This window comes from Belonocnema kinseyi, chromosome 1 (genome assembly GCF_010883055.1).
Source record: "Belonocnema kinseyi isolate 2016_QV_RU_SX_M_011 chromosome 1, B_treatae_v1, whole genome shotgun sequence".
Lineage (NCBI taxonomy): Eukaryota > Metazoa > Arthropoda > Insecta > Hymenoptera > Cynipidae > Belonocnema > Belonocnema kinseyi.
This window is the reverse complement of record NC_046657.1, coordinates 147,737,200-147,747,536: the sequence shown is the minus strand read 5'-3', so window position 1 is coordinate 147,747,536 and position 10,337 is coordinate 147,737,200.

The window sequence follows — 10,337 nt, the reverse complement described above, 5'->3', positions numbered from 1 at the left end:
TGAAAAGAACTTTGAATTAATTAAGCTTCACATTTCCTTACAAATGTATGGTTTTTTCGAAAATATAACAATTTTGATTGAAGAAACGTAAAGATAACCACAAAACGTTCGAGCATGTTATATCTTTTCACAGTATTTATTTGTTTTTCTATAAGCCTCTCATTTCAAATTTCGGATAGTTTATTATTTCATCAATGTGGTGCATTATCATTCCAATTAAAATAGAACATGTTCAACGAAATGAATTTCGATGGATTATTTTTTCCTCAAGTTGAATTCGTACCATTTTGAAGAGTAAGATTTACGACTCAAGTTTCGGCGTTTATGATACTTTATAAAATAGTTTTTGTTTTGACTATACTATTTCTACATAAATTGATTTCGAATGCAATAATACTTCCGGTGATACCAAGAATGATTATATATTGATCGTACTTTTAACGCAACTGATATAACGATTGTAACAAAACCAAATTTTAACTGATTTTATATTAGTTATTATTTTAAGTTAGAAGCCAAATCTATTTTTCGGCACGTCGGATGACACTCCAAGGGCATACTGAGATTAATTTCAAAAATGTAGAATTAATTCATAGGGTATTTTTAATTGTTATTTGCGACCTTGTCTCTTAAATCTATCCAACGAGGGACAAATTTTAAAAGTTTGTAAGGCCTTCAGAAAACTGGGATTTACTCACTGCTGCCACTCGAAATTAAGAATCGAGATTTAAATTTGAATCTGGTTACAGCCCTTCCGTTTGCTGTCCTTAATATTCCCGATAGCTGGATGGAAACCTGGGATGCCCCCAGAACCAGGAATGGCTCCGGATCATTTTCTGTAGGCTTTTGGAAGAACTTAGTAGCCAGGAACGATACTTGGGTTTCCACCAGTAATTTTTTTGTGAGGGGAAGTCCGCACATCCCATGACAGCGCCCTTGACGCTTGAAGAACTGGTCAGTGACCCCAGCCTACTTCATGACTCCTGCGACAGTGATGAGAAGCAGGTCTGATTGTTCGAGACTTGCTGCCGTATGTTTTGCGAATGCAAACACTTTTGCCCTAGAGAGGACGAAAGCTTTCTCATTTGCCGAGAAGGCAGCCACTCAGCGCCAAGTCGGGGAAACTCGCTAATAGGAGACGGGGCTGCTAGCTCGACGACCGGCAAGCCGGGTTCTCTTTTGATGGGCAGCCGCGTCCGAAAGAACAGTGGCGGAACTTGATAACTGCAACATCTTGACCTCGTTAGATTATTCAGTTTGTTATCGCTTATATGCTTGCAGCTTACGTGCTTTTTGCTTTTGGAGATAGTCTAGTGCTTCGAACACGCTTCGATTCGTTCTTTGTATTTTTTAAGTCACCTGAGTTTACGTGTGCCCGAACAATTCGGGATATTAGGTATGTTGCTTTCCACCTTTCGGATGCTATCTGGTCAGCTAACCAAAATTTAGTAGCCCGAGTTATTTTTTGCTTCCAAATTTTAATGCTATCGAAACATCTTCATTAGTGTATTATAAACCTCACTTTCAGGACGCCATGTTGGCCTCGTGCAAACTAAATTATAGGTTTCGTAAAATGATACCGGTGAGAATTGTACCGCTAACAATAACCTAATCTTATGTTTAAAAATTGTGCTCTCCTTTTTGTTAGGTATTTTTAGTCTGTTACTAGAGTTTTAGCTATGATTTAAATTAGCCCTTAGGGGATCGGCCCAATGATTGAGCAATAAGACTAGATATCGCGTTGTTTTGTATTCATTTTACCTAAATGTAACATTTTGTTTTTATATCAAGTGAATTACTTGAAGGAATAAGCAACGAATTTTGTTCTTAATCCTAGGTTTCATTTATTCGCGATTGAAACGTTATTCGGTAGAAAATCTGTGTCTATTTCAATAATTTTCAGAGCCAAAGTGAACCAGCTCCTCCATTATTACGCATCGGAAGGCTGAAGCTAGCATGGGTGTAAAAATCCTGCCTGTTCCCGTGATTTAGTTTTGAGAATATGGCCGGTACATGTGCGCCTTGCGCCCTATAAACAAACTTTAAAATTGTATATATTTTGTAGAGCATTTTGTGGCTTTAGGCCCGGGACTCGGGTAGGTAAAATAAATTAACGGTAAGTTTATCGTTACACAGTTTAATATATCTAATGAACTAGTTGCTTGGTTTTTTTTTCTGTAGCAGTAGCAAACTGAATGAGAGTTTTTTTTTCACATGTACACGTAAACGTGAAGGATAATAATACATTGCATTTTCATTGCAATTGAAATATATTTGTAGGATTTAGAACCGACTTCGGATCTCAAACAATATTTTATTTTAATTTTACATTATCCTAAAGAGAATTATTGTGTGGAGCATTTTTTATTCACATGTTGCATACGTTTATTACTTTATAATGGTTAAAAATTGGGTGTTTGTTGCCTGTGGGTGTTTCCTGGATTTCTTGTTCGCTCAATTTGACAACCAATCCACTTTCCATGTTTATCTTCGCTCGTTTTTGAATTCCCCAACTATTACGCGTATATAATTCACGAAGAGCCGTATTATTACGTTCAGATATTGCCACGATATCACCAGATGATGTTGTTTAAACATTTCTTTCTTCGGCTGGTATGCTTAAAGCGGCACTTCGTCCTGTTTTTAATTCAATATTTTTATCTGCAGGAAAAGTATATCTGCGAATTTCAAATGCACGGCGCTGATTTGTGTGTGGAATAAGCCTAATAAATCTTCTTTGTTCAAGTCCATATCCAAGTATAAACAAACTATGCGGTGAAGAACGAAACCTATTTCTGATAACAGGAGACCTGGACCTGAAACGAAGAGGTAGCTCAGCAGAAGAAGGAGACCTGGCAGGAGAATGAGGTCGGTCAGGAGGAAGTCAGCTGTCGTTAAAAGAACAGCTGGAGCCACCAAAGCCAAGAAACGGGTCGCCATTAGGTAAACAGTCGAATTGGAAACTCAACTCTGTAACAAGAAACATATTATTAATCTTTTTTCTAGAAGTACGCAAACGCATGATTTTACTGGCTGTGTGAAAACTTGTTGAGAACTAGTTGTGATTTTCGCCCTGTTTCTAATTTGTAATATATCTATAGGAGAAAAGGGTTTAATTATTTCACTGAAGCGTCCACTTAACCATCTTAAGCAACCAGAATATTTGAATATATTTGACGTTGTAGCAATCCTATGTTAAGTAGCTTATTAGCAGTCTTTACAAATATTTTATTCACCATAAAGCTAACTCAAGACTAAAATTTACATTTAAAAATGTTTTTTCTCTATAAGTAAATATGTTCCATTACAATCTGAGAATCCTGATAATTATTCAAAGAGTTAAACTCCACAAAAATTTCTTTATTTTCCTGTTTCAACAAAGAAAAATAATAGCCAGTTTCTTTGCGTTTAAATTCTTAAACTAAATCAAAAGCAGACAGAGTCGTATTAACTGTGATCATCAGCAAGGATTATATATAATGAGCAGCAAGTATACCTTTTTAACTCTTTGTTTTCTTTGTTTTCTCTATATTTAAATTAGTTCATAAAATATTAACAATTTGTCATAACCAAGGTGCGAAAGTCTACAAATTCAATAAATTAAGGTTTTTTCAGGATATCTTCCAGATTACCGGATATTTTGAAAGAAAAATCATGATTTATTGTGAAAATCGATAAAGTTGGAAGAATTTCATATTAGTTCTGAAATTCTCATTGATTTATTTGAAATAAGTAGACTGCAGTTCCTTTCTGAATTAGCACAATCTTTTTTTTGCATTCTTACCTAATCTTTTAATGTGGAAATGCATCCAGGAATCGAACCACTTGTCTCCAACTCAAAGCCTGATGCGCTACAACTGCGCTAACAAGGAAGTCAGTAATTGGTTACATACTGTCATTCAATCACCGACTGCCTCACCACCACTAATTGACTTTAAAAAGAAGTTCGGGCAGTTAGTGAAACCCAGACGACTGCAAAAGCAATAGTAGAAATTGAGAAGTTATCTAAAAAAGTAGAGAAAACTAGATGAAACAAACTACAGAACTCCCTTTTATCGTTTGTGACATTTTGGCGGTTCACTTGTCGACTTTTGCATCAATTTATTTATTTTTAAACATGAATTATTCCATGTAATGCTGCGTTCAGCGATCTGAGTTCAACTGATTTAACGAGCTAACGTAACTTATTATTATGAATTATAAATTAAAAGATGAGTTACGAATGGCATGGGCGAGTTCAACAAGATACAATAAATATTGTGACTTTAAAGACGATTAAAAAAAGTAAATCCTTAAATCAAGTTTAAGTATGTTCAACAATTAATTTGACAGCAATGGACATGAGTTTAAAAAGTAGAAAAGCCTAATTCTATTTTTAATTTTAGTAAAACAAATAGCAATGGGGCTGAAGTGTACTTGACAAATGAAATTTCCTTTTTTTTTAGTTTGTTTAAGTAAAAAAGAGTGACGAAAAAATACTTACGAGCCCACCTGTGCACGTCTAAATCTTGGTGTGCACAGATGGTATCCTGCCAACTGATCATGTGCACTTATGATATAATACCAACTGTGCACGTGCACTTATAGTGTACTACCAACTGTGCACGTACACAGGAGGGAGACTTGCTACTGCAGTGCAAGGAAAAACTATGCGCGAGTCCAATTGCGAACATCGAAGACCTGTGGTGCACCTGTGCACATTTTTGGGCATTGGAACAACTATGCACAACGAGGACAAGTTTTACAACTGTGCACGTTTTTGGCAGCTAGAAAAATTGTACCCGTGCACATTACATCCAATCGCATTGATTGAAACGTGCACAATTGCGAGGGTACCACCTGTACACATAGGCTTCAAGTTGAAAATCTTATCGAACTACTTAAGACGTCCAAAGTTGGGGAATCTCTCATCTGTGTGCGTGGACTTGTAATTGAAAAATATAGCCATACTAATTAATAAGTATCCCATCAGACAGGGTTAAGAGGGGTGCGACAAAAAATAATACGATGATTATCAAGCTTGTCGAGAAGCACACTACGCTTAATTTAAGGCAAGCCGAAAACAATTTAGCAAGAAAGGGAGTAAACGTAAGCTACAGATGATAGAATGCCGTTTGAGATCTGCTGGCTGTGAATGGAGGAGCGCGGTGCTAAAACTGTTTTTGAAACGGGAGGACTTCGAAAAGCCACTGACATAGGCGAACCAAAATATCAAACAAGTCTGTTCAAATGCAGTATTCAAAGATAAGTCATTGTTTTGTGAATGGGTTGGTAGACAACGTGCGTTGTCTGTACGCGATCTACCTGTTATTTAACACATCCTTGAGCATTCTGTCAAGGACCAAGTGTGGTTTTGCTTCTGTAAACTGGGGTTTGGCGTCGTGCATGTGCTCGCTGGAAAACTGAGCGCGGAATGGATGCTTAAAATTTATCAGACTGTTTTTGATAAAGTCTATAGGGAAGTTATTTTAACAAGAAAATAGAGAATGGATACTTCAAGAAGACATAAACCCAAAACACCACTGCCACATCTGCAGCTAGCAGAAAGGAAAAGATTCAATCACCACCTTGAACTCGCCGTTATAATTTCAAGATACAAATCCTATAGAAAAGTATGTGGTTGACAAGTAGGAAGAAACTCTGGGGAAACTGTGTATTTAATCTCAAACAGCTGACACAACACCTGCGGGACAATTGGCGATTCTTACTCTTCACTGTGGCTAACATTTTGTTGGAAATCTAAGCTATAATAATGACGGATAATCATGAAAATTGTATAACATATCAGGTGAGCTCATCTCAGTTCAAATACTCATTCCTGGAACTATGATGCTATTTTTCCTAAATATTTTTTTTCTTTAGGAGAAATCTTGACGAGGATCTTGTGGAACTTTCGTGAAATAATTTTGTCACTTTCCAACCTCACGGTTCAGTTCTTTGATGTTACATTAGAAATTCTATTGAGATTATTATGTAGATCTTGACATAAGTTAAGATAAATAATTAGCATTGACATTTCATCAGCACCAGCATAGAAATAGTAGAAGTAGCAAAGTGAAGTTTAGAGATCATTTATCTGCACCAAACATAGTATTAGAACAGTTGCAAAACTCTCCTTTTCAAGGAAATCCGGGAAATCGGGATATTATTTCCTTAATTAGGTTCTTTGAAAGCAATAATTTTCTTATCAACTGAGTGTCCAAAAAGAAGTTGTTATAGAATCATCGGAAAACGAATTTTAAGATTACACCAATCTTCATTTTTTTGAAACGATTTTTGATAGCTTTGACATTTCCCTACTTATAATTATAATAAATATAGTTATCAAGTTCCTTGAACCGAATGATTTTTTTGTGAACCGAGGGTGTGTTTCTGAAAATAATTAAAGATTATCTTTTTGGTGAGTATGCTGATCATTGAAGCCTTGAGTCAAAATACCTGGATTACTTAATGCAAAATTTTGATTTTCCTAATCAGAGGGGAAGAAAACAATTTCAAATAGCCTCAGAAGTAAATTAATGTAGATGATGATCCAAAAATTTTAAAACCCCTCCAAGTAAATTCAGATTAGGGTTTTTTGACTATCAATATAGTTTTACGAAGATGGTAGATCATCACTCTGGTCGGTGTCACAACTAGCGTGGTTTTTTGGGGATGTTTAAACATCATAATCTTGCTTATCAAATTGCAAAGAATTTAATTATCACAAAAAATGTTCGATTCCACGCAGTCTCTCAAGACTCTAATTTGCGTTTAGTTTAATAAAATTTACTTAAAGCTATGGATATACTGTTAAAAATGTTTGAAATTTTACAACCCTTCTACAATACTTCTACAATACAAGCGTAAGGTTTCACGGAATTATTAGAATTCAAGGAATTCATGAAATTCATGAAATGTACGGAATTCATTGAAATGAAGAAATTCATTGAATATATGGAATTCACGGAATTCATGAAATTGAAGGAATTCTTGGAATTATTGGAATTTACAGAATTTGTGAAATTCAAGGAATTCATGAAATTCACATGGAATAAGGGAATTCACTAGATTTGCAGAATTCACAGAATTCACCGAATTCCTTATATTCAAGGAATTTATCAAATTCATGGAGTTTACAAAAATGATGGAATTCACAGAATTCATAGAATTCATGGAATTCAAATAATTTTCGGATTTGACTGTAATCACATAATTCACGGAATTCATATACTGCCCGTAATTAAATGAAATTTATAGAATTTTTGGAATTTAAGGAATTTGCGGTACTCGTGTAATTTATGGAATTGGCGAAGTTAATGCGATTCAGGGCACGGAATTTTCAGGAATCCGTGAAATCCGTGAAATCCGTGAATTCCGTAATTTTCAAAAATTTCATTTATTTCTGTAGATTCCGCAATTTTCATCAATTCCGCGTATTCCATGAGTTCAATAAATTCTCCAAATTTCATGGATTACGCGAATTCAATTAATTTCATGAATTACATTACTTACGTGAATTCCGTGAATTCCAGGAATTTCTAAAAATCCATGAAGTCCGCTTTTTTAATTAATTCCCTGTATTCCTCCAATACAATATTCATATTTCACAAATTAACAAATAATAAATAGATGAATTTAAAAATTCAGCAATTCATTAGTTTCTGGAATTAGAAATTTAAGAAATTTACTATTTTCGGGAATTCAAAATTTCTGAAATTTAATATTTTTGCTCATTTGAAAATTTGAGAATTCATCAAAATTTGAGATTTTAAAAGTTGGCAAAATTGTGTCACCACGACTGGTGGGTTTAATTTGTATTTGTATTTAAATGTTGTTTCTCGCGCTTTGCGCTCGACGTTGTATTTATCTCGCGCTTCGCGCTCGATTATATATTTACCTCACGCTACGCGCTCGGTCTTATATTTTCGCACATTCTTGCGCAAACATTTTAAATTAAAACTCAAAACATCCACCACTGTAATTTTGTGATTGTGAATTCTCTTTTGTTAAAAAAGCTTAGCTCGAGAGTTTGAACGCACCTACGGCACGCGACTGAGAGCAATCGCAATCGTTTTTTTCGATTAAATAAAAACTACTGCGTGTCTGCACAGGGTCTGATACAGGAACCTATATATGGTCCTATATAGGAGCCTATGTCCTTTTTCGTCTTTTCTGTGCTTTTTCCAAAAAGTTAATATTTTTATTTTTAATCTTATGTTTTACGATTAAAAGAAAATCTACTCGTCCTATCGAAAAATAATTAATAATAAATTTATAGATCTTTTTAGGCGAACAACTTTTGTCGTGTAATTTAAGTTCATAGCATGTGTCGTTTTTTCAAAAAAATTTAATATTTTTATTTAGAATTTTATTTTTTACGACTAAAGCAAAAAGTAACTGTCCTATAAAAAATTATAGTTCTTTCTTGGATGAACAAGTTTTGTCTCATTTTTTCTAGTAGCTTATATCGAACAGTGATGAATACTCAATTTGTAGTCCTTTCCTGTAGGGCTTTCAAAAAGCAACGTTTTTCTTCTCTTAACTTTTTTTCATACCATGCGTTTTTTAGCAAAAATGTTTATTTTAGTTTTTTTTTTGCGTTTTTGAAAATGCTCTGTGACAATTTTCTTTTCATAGAAAAAAGTCAAGGGGATAAATTGCTGGAGTTTCTGAGCACTATGAGCAACCGTACGTAGAATTTTTAAATCTTGAAAAAATGTGGTTTCAAACATTTTTTGTACGATCAAATTTAGAATTTTCAACTTTTGGACCAAATTAAAAAAGTTGTTGTCATAATCTTGTAGGGCTTTCAAAAACAAAGTTTTTCTCCTTTCGACTTTTTTCATATCATGCGTAGTTTCGCCTAAAATATTCATTTTAGTTTGTTTTTTTGGATTTTGAAAATGCTCTAATTCTGATAATTTTCTTTTTATAACAAAAGTCAGAAGGATAAATTGTTTAAGTTTTACAACAATTTTTTGTACGATCAAATTTTAAATTTTCAACTTTTTGAACCAATTGAAAAAGTTGTTATCATAATCTTGTGGATCTTTCAAAAAGCAACGTTTTTCTTTTCCAGACTTGTTTTCGTATCATGCGTTGTTTGGCTCAAATTGTTAATTTTAGTTTGTTTTTCTGCACAGAAAATTTTTGAATTTTTAAAAAGGTGGTCTTAGAAATATTCAAAATGTGCCCACTTTTTGAATTTTCATCCAAAATGGCTGGCTAACGAACCTGACCTTTAGTTGAGGACATTAAACGAGTGTACCACAGGGCAATGTAATAGATTAATTTTTTCAAAATTTATCATTATCACAGACAGACAGACATACAGACATACAGATATACAGACATATTCATAAAAACCTGTTTTTCGGATTCAGGGGGTCTCAAAACGTGGACATTTAACAAAAACTGGGGAGGTCAAATTTTACACAAATCTAACACCTTCTCTGATGAGAATGTAAAAAGAAATAAAAATATATTGCATTGCATTTTATTCTCAACTAACCTGGAATATGTACTATTAAATAAACTTATACATATTATTACAATTTATAATAACCATTGGTATCGAAAAGGCGTACTTTCAGTGCATTGTTTTCATAATAATAAAAAAAAATAAAAATAAAACAGTCAAGAAACATTTTGTCCTAACCTTTTTTCACCACGAAAAAAAAATTATTTTTTAACTGAAATAATTAATCCAAACAAAAAAAATGAAATTTTCACCAAAAGCGATGCATTTTTAAGAAAATAAATAAATTTTTAAGTAAAAGATTAAAGTTATTAAGTTCATCAAAGAGATGAACTATCACTAACTGAATTTTTAACTGGAGAATATAAATTTTTAACCGTGCAAGGAATACCTGAATTTTCTGTTGAAAAATTTATTTGAACTGAAGAAAAATATTTTAAATTGCAGAATTTCGTGATTGAATTATTTTCGATTAAAAATGTGGAAATAGCATAATTTTAAAGTTTTAAAAATTAAATAATTTAGGACTAGAATTTAAAAGATATGATTATTTAAAATTTCACGAAAATGAAATTTTTATTGTTTGTAATTGAAAATGGTCAATGCTGGTTTATTTAAAATTGAAAAATTGTATATTAGAATTTTCAACAACAATATATTAAAATGCGACATTTCGAAAGTCAAAATTAAATGGAATATTTTTTAGCTGAGCAATAAAAAAAAGAATAACTTTTGGATCAGTTAAAAAAACCTAAACAGAGGTCCGTCCACTTAGCGCCGCCACAAAGGCAAATTACAAAATAGAATACGCCATATTTTGTTGCTTTTTTTGCTAATTTTATCCTAAAAAAATATTTTTTTTCTCTTTAAATTTCGG